Below are 11702 nucleotides of genomic sequence, written 5' to 3' on the forward strand. Positions count from 1 at the left end.
TATTAGTCTTATTGTAGTTTTCTAGATTTTTATATATTTTTATAGATATTTTATTATAATATGTTGTAGTTTAATTATTTGAAATTTGTGTTGTTAGATTAAGTAAAAAAAAAATGATTTTATTGAACTTAATTGCCAAAGTAAATTAAATTTCAATTAGTATTTTCATAGAATTAATATGAGTTATTTTATAATTGAAAATATTTGATTCTAATTTAATATTTACTTATTTTGTAGGATGTACTTTGCAATTTTTTTTTATGCTTGAAAAAGAAGAAAAAAGGAAATAAAAGTGGCATTTTTGTATAAAAAGTAAAGAAATTTTGGCATTTGTTCAAAGGCCCATAAGCAGGCCCAGCCCAATGAAGCTCCTCTTGCCATCACTTGCCGCTGCCTCTCCCTCACCAACATGCTCAACGTTCCAGCCATGCACTAAGGATGCCTTCTCGCCAGCTGTCACCCATTCAGCATCGCACCTGATGCCACAAACCTCCAGCCTTCTGCGCCTGAAGCTAGCTGCTCCCAGCTGCCATTTTCCAGCAGCCCAAGCCCACGACCTGCCTCCAAAATCCCAGACGCCAGGCCCACGGTTCCCAGCCATCTGTCCCCAGCAGCCTCCAACTTCCCTGCCGTACAGCACCTCTTGAGCCCATAAATTTGCATTTTGTCCCCTATGACAAAAATGCCAACTTTTTACCCTTTTGTCTACACATTTTCACCACAATATCATCATTACACCCTATAATTTACCTCTACATACCATATTTATTTTATTTAATTAATCTAATCAATTTAATTAATTTAAATTGATTATTTTAATAATCTCACTTTGGCTATAAATATGGACTTTCAAGACCATTTGGGGGTGCTTAATTTTTTGTTACCATATTTTTTCTCCCATTTTTCTCTCTTCCATTTGGGTTTTTCAAGAGCATTTTGCAAGTATGTATGTCATTTATTTTGTAATTTCTATTCTAGTTATGTGCTTCTAATCTTTTTCATAAGATTATTAAGATCATGATGAAGCAACTTGTAACTAGGTAATATTTATGTTGTATGTTGATTTCCCTTGTAATACAACAAAGTTTTTGGATTTTTCTTCTACATATATTTCTTTCATCTTAAATATCTTGTATTTTAGATTGTTAAAACATATTTACACTTTGTTCTTCATTAGTGCATAAACATAATATTCTTTGTGTAAGATGTGTCATTAAATTGTACACATCCATGCTTAGAACAAAAATATTATGTTTTTCCTCATAAATAATGTTCATTGATTTATTTGTTATTTCATTATATTGATTTACACTAAATGCTTTGAAATTATAATTTTGAAAAGTGAAGAAAAATCCTATCTTTTTATAAGAAATTTGTGCTTAAAATTATAAATCTTTTTGGAAAATGATAGTTTAAATTATTTTAACTATCACTAAAACTTGGGAATCAATATACTAATAAATATTATTAAACTTACATTTTGTGGATTCTAGTATCTTAATAATCTTTTCTTTTAACACTTATTTTCAACTCATTATTGCTTTATTTTTATTCTCTTAAATAGCATTATTTTTCAATCTTTTATTTTATGTTCATAATATTAAAACTCATCAATCTTTGGAGCTAAGTTAGAATTTATTACTTTTGATTTAAAATAGTTTTCTTTATTCAATTTTAGACAACTCCTTTGGGTTCGACATCCTTGCTTACACGATCACTATTCTATATGAACGATTCGTGCGCTTGCGATTTATAAATTTTTAAACATACCCGTTTTGGGTCCATCAAGTTTTTGGCGCCGTTGCCGGGGAGCTGCAAGAGAAAAGAAACGAAAATTATCTCAAGGTTAGTAAATTCTTCTACTAGTTATTTTAATTTTTGCACTTAAAAAAAAACTAAAAAAATATATATCTATAAAAAACTAAAAAAAAAAAAGATAAAAAAAAATTTGGGACGGTTCAACCACCCATAAAAAAATATATATACTTATATTTCTATATTTATTGTTTTTTTTAGTGACGGCACTTGTGCCTCCTATCTATCCTTTTAATTTTTATAGTCGATGACACTTGTGCCTCCTAATTTTGTTATAATTTTGTTGTAATTTTATTTCTTTTATATCTTTGTTAGTTGACGGCACTTGTGCCTCCTAACATTTGTTGTAATTTTCTTTATTTATTTTGTTGTAATTTTTATGTTATTTAATTTCCGCAAATTACTAGTTGATGGAAATTTTGCCTTCTAGCTAGTTGATGGCAATTTTGCCTCCTAGTCTTCTATCTTATGTTTTAGTTGATGGCACTTGTGCCTCCTAGTTTTTACCTTAATTTTGTTATAGTTGATGGCATGTTATGCCTCCCTACTCTTGCCTAAATTTTAGTTTTATTTAATTTTTTTTTTTGCCTTATTTTTCTTTGTCTTCTATAATATTTTAGTGTAACATTGTGAAAAATACTTGAAAAAAAAAAAAGAGAAACCTAAATCTTGTCCTTTCACCATAAGTAATTTTTGCTTAAAGGAAATTTGAACAAAATTCCCAATCCGCCTCTACTAATTAACCTCGGGGAGTTGTTAGTAGTGCGCGAGTAAGTGGAATCAAATAGGCCTGGGGACAAGTAAACCATAAGAATTATATTGTTGTGAAATCTCTAAAAATTCTAAGTATGCTCTGTGGTTGCGGTTTTAACTGATCTTCCACATCAGAAAATTGCTTGTTTGAGATTATCCTTGTTGCCTTGTTTGTAAAAATTGTATGCATCATTGGGAACGTAACTCTAAAAAACAATTAGTAAAAAGACGTTTATCTTTGTTTGAAATTGAAAGTGTTAGTAAAAATTTGAGCATCATGGAACCTATTGCTAATATTGTTGATGAAAATGTTGTGCCTGAAAAAACTTTGCTTAAATATTTTGCACCTATTTCATCTAATGCTCCTTCATGCATTGTTTTACCTACTACTTCTGCTACTCATTTTGAGCTTAAACCCGCAATCATTCAATTATTGCCATCTTTTTATGGGTTAGATAATCAAAAGCTTGGTTCAATTCCCTTCCCACGGGGTCTATAACTACATGGGATCAACTTTATAATAAATTCTTACTGAAATTTTTTCCTATGTCTAAAACTGATAGTCTAAGGAGAGAAATCTCCGAGTTTTTTCCAAAAGATAATGAAGAGTTTTATGAATGTTGGGAAAGATTTAAAGATTTATTATTAAAATGTCCTCATCATGGTTTTGAAAAATGGAGACTTGTAAAATATTTTTATGATGGTTTGACTCCCTCTAATCATCAAATGATTCAATCTATGCATACTGGAAATTTTTTAAAATTTCAAGGACAAGAGGCGTGGGACGCCCTTGAAGATTTATCTGTCAATTCACAACAATGGAATTATTTTGATCCTAGGTCTAGGTCAACTAATTCACCAAAAAGAGGAGGAAGGTATGAAGTAAAAGAAGAATTAGACTTAAGAACATCCTTAGACAAATTAGCGAGAAAAGTAGAAGCTTTAGCCATAAGCCAAACTATAAACTCTCCAATACAACAAAGAAAATATGTCTGTTCTATATGTTCTAGTCCGTGCCATAATGCACAATCATGTCCGTCCTACCAAGAAGCCTTTTCTGAGGAGGCCAATGCTCTTCATTCTTATGGGAAACCAAATGATAGCCCATTTTCGTCCACCTACAATCCAAATTGGAGAAACCATCCGAACTTTTCATGGAGACAAAACCAACCCCAAATGAATCAAGGGCACCAATACAACACACAAAACCAAGCTCATGCCCCACAAAATCAACCATATCCGCAACAAAGAAAACCTTCCTTAGAAGATACTTTACAACAATTTATGCAATCCACCCAACAGATCCTACAAAATCAATCTCAATCTATTACCAAACTCGAGACACAAGTAGGACAACTCGCCACTGCTTTAGCTGATAGAGAAAAAGGAACATTCCCTATTCAACCTATCCCTAATCCAAAAGGTCAATATGAGATAGGAAAGTCTAGTCATAATGGAGAAGTCAAATCAATTTCAACTCTTAGGTCTAGAAACAAAATTGCCAAACCCGATTACATACCCGAGGTTGAAAACGAAAAAGAAAAAGAAAAGAGTCAGCCTTCTAGTTCTAATCTCAATGACTCATCAAACAAAGAAATTCCAATCCATCCGTTCATTCCAAAAGCCTCATTCCCACAAAGATTGCTTCCAATTAAAAAAGGCGGCCAATATAATGACATCTTAGAAGTTTTAAACAAGTTAGTATCAACATCCCTTTCTTAGATGCCATTAAACAAATTCCTGCCTACTCTAAATTTTTAAAGGATCTTTGTACTGTTAAAAGAAACACTAATGTTCCTAAAAAGACGTTTTTAACTGAACAAGCTAGTTCCATTATTCAATATAAGAGTCTTGTTAAATATAAAGATCCTGGGTATCCCACAATTTCATGCATTATTGGTGATCATTTTATTAACAAAGCTTTACTTGATTTGGGTGCTAGTGTAAATTTATTGCCTTATTCTGTTTATAAGCAACTTGGTCTTGGTGAGCTAAAACCTACCTCTATAACTCTTCAATTAGCCGATCGCTCTGTAAAAATTCATAGAGGCATTATAGAGGATGTTTTGATAAAAGTTGATAAATTTTATTTTCCTGTTGACTTCATTGTTCTTGATACTCAACCTGTGGAAAATATGCATGCTCAAATTCCTATCATTTTAGGTAGACCATTCTTAGCTACATCTAATGCAATCATAAATTGTCGTAATGGTGTTTTGAAATTGTCTTTTGGAAATATGACTGTTGAATTGAATGTTTTTAATGTTGCTAAATCTGTTGAGTGTGAAGAAGTGCATGAAGTTAACATGATAGATAGTATTTGTGAAGATGATGGAAATGACTTACTTGATTTTTGTGAAAAATAATTTGGTATGAACTTGCATATTGATGACTTTAATGATGATGTGAATGCTTTGCTAGAGTCTATACCCTTAAATGAAACCAAAGTTGAACCTTTTTCACCCTTAGGTCATGTTCAATCAATTTCTGAGTCTCCAAAGTTAGACCTTAAACCTTTGCCAGAAAATTTAAAATATGCTTTTCTAGGAGAGTCTGAAACCTTACCTGTTATCATAGCATCCGCTTTAGATAAAGAACAAGAAGGTAAATTGTTAGATGTCCTTAGAAAACATAAAGAAGCCATAGGTTGGACCATTGGAGACATTAAAGGAATTAGCCCATCCATATGTATGCATATAATCCATCTAGAAAAGAATGCTAAAACCTCTCGGGAATGTCAAAGAAGATTAAATCCAAATATGAAAGAAGTAGTTAGAGAAGAGGTCATAAAATTGTTAGACGTAGGTATCATTTACCCTATTTCTGATAGTCAATGGGTTAGTCCAGTTCAAGTTGTGCCTAAGAAGTCTGGGATCACAGTTGTTGAAAATGAGAAAAATGAATTAATCCCTACTAGAGTACAAACGGGGTGGAGAGTGTGCATAGATTATAGAAAGTTGAATAATGTTACTAGAAAAGATCATTTTCCATTACCTTTTATTGATCAAATGCTTGAACGATTAGCTGGCCATGCACATTATTGTTTTCTTGATGGGTATTCGGGGTATAACCAAATCCCCATCGCCCCAGAAGATCAAGAAAAGACTACTTTTACATGCCCTTTTGGAACTTTTGCATATCGTCGCATGCCCTTTGGATTATGTAATGCACCTGCGACTTTTCAAAGGTGTATGATTTCGATTTTTTCTGACATGGTTGAAAGATTTCTTGAAGTATTTATGGATGATTTTTCTGTGTTTGGTTCTTCCTTTGATGAATGTGTGCATCATCTTTCACTTGTTTTAATTTGTTGCAAAGAGAAAAACCTTGTACTTAACTAGGAAAAATGTCATTTTATGGTTAAAAAAGGAATTGTTTTAGGTCATGTAATCTCATCTGATGGAATAGAAGTTGACAAAGCTAAAGTTGATCTTATTTCAAAACTTCCCTCACCTAAAACTGTGAAAGAAATTAGATCATTCTTAGGCCATGCCAGTTTTTATAGAAGATTTATAAAAGACTTTAGCAAAATTTCTCGGCCCTTATGCCATTTACTTGGAAAAGAAAATGCTTTTGTCTTTGATAATAATTGCCATGTTGCCTTTGGAAAATTAAAAAATTTGTTAACTACTGCACCCATTATTCGACCTCCTGATTGGAAAATACATTTTGAAATAATGTGTGACGCTTCTGATTATGCTATAGGTACTGTCTTAGGACAAAGACTTGAAAAAATACCTCATATAATTTACTATGCTAACAAAACTTTAAATGATGCTCAATTAAATTACTCCACAACCAAAAAAGAATTGCTTGCTGTTGTTTTTGCATTAGAGAAATTTAGATCTTATCTGTTAGGGTCTAAAATTATTGTCTACTCTGATCATGCTGCATTAAAATATATCTTATTTAAAAAAGATGCTAAGTCTCGTTTGATCCGTTGGATCCTGCTTTTACAAGAATTCGACTTAGAAATACGTGATAAAAAAGGATCTGAAAATGTTGTTGCTAATCATTTATCTAGACTAGTTGTTGAAACTATACATGATCCCACTCCTATCACTGAAACTTTTCCTGATGAACAATTGATGTATATTTCTTCATTGCCTTGGTATGCTGATATTGTTAATTATTTGGTCACTAAAGAAATACCATCTCATTGGTCTAAGCATGATAAATCTAAATTTTATTCTGAGGTGAAAATTTTTATTTGGGATGATCCTTACTTGTTTAAATACTGCCCTGGTCAAATAATTAGAAGATGCATTCCAAACTGTGATCAATCTAAAATCATATCTTTTTGTCATGATCATGCATGTGGAGGACACTTTAGTGGTAAGAAAACAGCTGCTAAAGTTTTACAATGTGGTTTTTATTGGCCTACTATCTTTCATGATCCATATGTTTATTGTAAAGCTTGTGAACGTTGCCAAAAGTTAGGAAGTTTAACTAAAAGAAACATGATGCCTTTAAATCCTATTCTTATTATTGACATATTTTATGTTTGGGGCATTGATTTTATGGGACCATTTCCTAACTCTTTTGGTAATCTTTATATTCTTGTTGGAGTTGATTATGTGTCTAAATGGGTTGAAGCTATTGCATGCCACACTAATGACCACAAAGTTGTGCTTCAGTTTTTAAAAGAATATATATTTTCCCGTTTTGGTTCACCACGTGCTATCATTAGTGATAACGGTACACACTTTTGTAATAGGCCATTTGAACATTTGATGAAACAATATGGCACTACGCATAAAGTCTCAACACCATATCACCCACAAACTAGTGGTCAAGTTGAAGTGTCTAATAGGGAAGTTAAGCACATTTTAGAAAAAACTGTGAATCCAACTAGGAAAGATTGGTCCTTAAGACTCACTGATGTATTATGGGTGTATCGTACCGCGTACAAAACGCCCATTGGCATGTCGCCCTACAGACTTGTGTATGGGAAGGCGTGCCATTTACCTGTTGAGTTAGAACATAGAGCCTTTTGGGCAATTAAGCAGTTAAACTTTTCTTTAGACAAGGCAGGTGAGAAACGAAAGCTTCAACTAAATGAACTAGACGAAATTAGGAATGATGCATATGACTATTCAAAAAAGTATAAGGATCGCATGAAATTTTACCATGACAAAAATATTTTGAGAAAAGATTTTTCTCCAGGTCAGAAAGTCCTTTTATACAACTCTCGTTTGCATTTATTCCCAGGAAAGTTACGCTCTAGGTGGTCCGGTCCTTACATTGTTCGTATTGTTTTTCCACATGGAGCTATTGAAATTGAAAATCCTAAAAATGGTGATATATTTAAAGTTAATGGACAAAAATTAAAACCATTTTTAGAATTAAAAACTGATGAAGTGGATGAGATACTCCTTGAGGATCCTGTTTACCATGCTCTTTGATTCCTATTTGATCTTGACAACTTGTGTTTTATTTGTTTTGTTTGTTTTATGTGTGATTTAATTTTTGTTTGTTGTATCTTCTACTCTCTTAGCGGTGCACCATATCGAGGTACGACCATTCTAAACTCTAAACTCTTGTCAATTTTAATTTATATTTATATTTTGACACATTGAGGACAATGCTTAAATTAAGTTTGGGGGTATCAAGTTTATATGGTTATTATCATTAAGGAGTATGATTTATTGTGTTTATGTTTTGTGTTGTTTTTATTTCTATATTTTGTGTTAATTTTTGTTTTTATTTATGTTTGTGTTTGAAAAAAAAAAATTATTTGTTTTGTTGTCTTGTTAAAAAAAAAAAAAAAAAAAAAAAAAAAGCAAAATTTTATTTATATGTTGTTGTTTTGTTAAAATTTTTTTCATTTTCATAAAATTTAAAAATAAATAAATAAAATTTGGTGATATTTTTCATTTTCAATGATAAAAATTATGATTGAGTTTGAATTTAATTCTCTTAAAATTATGAATAATTTTTAAGCTTTGTTTTTAATTATAGGGTCAATTTTGCTTGTAACAAAAATTACATTTTTCATAACAAAAACATTCTTATTTCCTATAAGTTTAAGTGAAAAATAATTTTAATGAAAATCTATTTTCTAAAAGCAAAATTGACAATTTAATTAATTACATAAGCTAAACTTTTATTCATAATAATTTCTGAGATTTATTTTCATTGTGCAATTTTTGAGAAAATCATTTTTATATCACCAATAAAAAAAATATGTGTATTTTAATTTTTCTTTTGCTTGAGGACTAGCAAAACTTTAAGTTTGGGGGTGTGATAACTCTACAAAATAGAGTTATTTTACCATATTTTACATGCTAATTGTTGTTTAGTTCATGAGTTTTTAATTAACTTATTATGTTTTTATGTAATTTTTAATTTATTAGTCTTATTGTAGTTTTCTAGATTTTTATATGTTTTTATAGATATTTTATTATAATATGTTGTAGTTTAATTATTTGAAATTTGTGTTGTTAGATTAAGTAAAAAAAAAAAAAGTGATTTTATTGAACTTAATTGCCAAAGTAAATTAAATTTCAATTAGTATTTTCATAGAATTAATATGAGTTATTTTATAATTGAAAATATTTGATTCTAATTTAATATTTACTTATTTTGTAGGATGTACTTTGCAATTTTTTTTTTATGCTTGAAAAAGAAGAAAAAAGGAAATAAAAGTGGCATTTTTGTAGAAAAAGTAAAGAAATTTTGGCATTTGTTCAAAGGCCCATAAGCAGGCCCAGCCCAATGAAGCTCCTCTTGCCATCACTTGCCGCTGCCTCTCCCTCACCAACATGCTCAACATTCCAGCCATGCACTAAGGATGCCTTCTCGCCTGCTGTCACCCATTCAGCATCACACCTGATGCCACAAACCTCCAGCCTTCTGCGCCTGAAGCTAGCTGCTCCCAGCTGCCATTTTCCAGCAGCCCAAGCCCACGGCCTGCCTCCAAAAGCCCAGACGCCAGGCCCACGGTTCCCAGCCATCTGTCCCCAGCAGCCTCCAACTTCCCTGCCGTACAACACCTCTTGAGCCCATAAATTTGCATTTTGTCCCCTATGACAAAAATGCCAACTTTTTACCCTTTTGTCTACACATTTTCACCACAATATCATCATTACACCCTATAATTTACCTCTACATACCATATTTATTTTATTTAATTAATCTAATCAATTTAATTAATTTAAATTGATTATTTTAATAATCTCACTTTGGCTATAAATATGGACTTTCAAGACCATTTGGGGGTGCTTAATTTTTGGTTACCATATTTTTTCTCCCATTTTTCTCTCTTCCATTTGGGTTTTTCAAGAGCATTTTGCAAGTATGTATGTCATTTATTTTGTAATTTATATTCTAGTTATGTGCTTCTAATCTTTTTCATAAGATTATTAAGATCATGATGAAGCAACTTGTAACTAGGTAATATTTATGTTGTATGTTGATTTCCCTTGTAATACAACAAAGTTTTTGGATTTTTCTTCTACATATATTTCTTTCATCTTAAATATCTTGTATTTTAGATTGTTAGAACATATTTACACTTTGTTCTTCATTAGTGCATAAACATAATATTCTTTGTGTAAGATGTGTCATTAAATTGTACACATCCATGCTTAGAACAAAAATATTATGTTTTGCCTCACAAATAATGTTCATTGATTTATTTGTTATTTCATTATATTGATTTACACTAAATGCTTTGAAATTATAATTTTGAAAAGTGAAGAAAAATCCTATCTTTTTATAAGAAATTTGTGCTTAAAATTATAAATCTTTTTGAAAAATGATAGTTTAAATTATTTTAACTATCACTAAAACTTGGGAATCAATATACTAATAAATATTATTAAACTTACATTTTGTGGATTCTAGTATCTTAATAATCTTTTCTTTTAACACTTATTTTCAACTCATTATTGCTTTATTTTTATTCTCTTAAATAGCTTTATTTTTCAATCTTTTATTTTATGTTCATAATATTAAAACTCATCAATCTTTGGAGCTATGTTAGAATTTATTACTTTTGATTTAAAATAGTTTTCTTTTTTCAATTTTAGACAACTCCTTTGGGTTCGACATCCTTGCTTACACGATCACTATTCTATATGAACGATTCGTGCGCTTGTGATTTATAAATTTTTAAACTTACCCGTTTTGGGTCCATCAGCCATGGAAAAGGACGTGGGCAATTTCACGAGAAGATGTGAAAAGTGCCACCGACATGCAAATTACCCCAGACAATCACCAAATGAGCTGGTGCGCATGACCAGTCCATGGCCCTTTGCTTTGTGGGGGATTGACTTGGTCGGTGCATTACCAACAGAAAGGGAGGAGCGAAGTACGTAGTTGTAGCAGTTGATTACTTTACCAAATGGGTGGAAGTAGAGCCTCTAGTCAACATAATTGCTAAGCAAACCACCACCTTTGTCAACAAATTTATCGTCTGCAGGTTTGGAGTACCCTACAAGATAATATCTGACAATGGGACACAGTTTGAAGGAGAGTTATTCTAAGAATATTATAGAGAAAAGGGAATCAAGAGGAGGTTTCTCCGCTGTAGTGCACCCGCAAGCCAATGGACAAGTGGAGGCCATCAACAAGATCCTAAAAAGGAACCTGAAAACTTATACAGGATCTTTATTTATTTTTATGTAGTGCTAATATTAAACAAATTAATATGAGATAACCTAGAATATATTTCTAAAATTGAATTCAAAGAGAAATAATGATAAGACTACTTACATTATAACCAACGGAATAATAGAGTCCTTCTTTCACCCTTGTATCCTTTCTGTCGCAGAATATTACCAAGAAACTGAAACGATCTTCAATTTTCTTCACAGTCTTCCAAAGTATCCTTAGAATGACCTAGACTATGGTGGGAAATTCTCAACACATGAGATAGATACAGAGAGAAGAAGAGAAAAGAACAATAAGACTTATAAAAGGACTTATGTTTAGAGAGAATCTAAAAAAACTATCAGAAACTTGTGTTTGTCATCAGATTTCAACTCTCAATTAACATTCCTTTTATAGAATCAATTAGGTCATTTATTTAATTAAAAATTCAATAAAATAATAGTCAATTAACAGTCATAGGTCGAAATTATCATTGGCTTTAGGTCCGTGAAATTTCCCATTTGATTATAAGCCCATTG

At 31.3% G+C, this 11702-nt stretch overlaps 1 non-coding gene across 1 annotated transcript; it reads right to left on the reverse strand.

Annotated features, from left to right (window-relative positions):
• Positions 1 to 3129: 3129 nt before the first annotated feature.
• On the reverse strand, positions 3130 to 3236 carry LOC133787321 (small nucleolar RNA R71). The gene has a single exon (XR_009872349.1). It is a non-coding gene; the product is annotated as a small nucleolar RNA R71 (small nucleolar RNA).
• Positions 3237 to 11702: the final 8466 nt, after the last annotated feature.

Source organism: Humulus lupulus, chromosome 6 (genome assembly GCF_963169125.1).
Source record: "Humulus lupulus chromosome 6, drHumLupu1.1, whole genome shotgun sequence".
Lineage (NCBI taxonomy): Eukaryota > Viridiplantae > Streptophyta > Magnoliopsida > Rosales > Cannabaceae > Humulus > Humulus lupulus.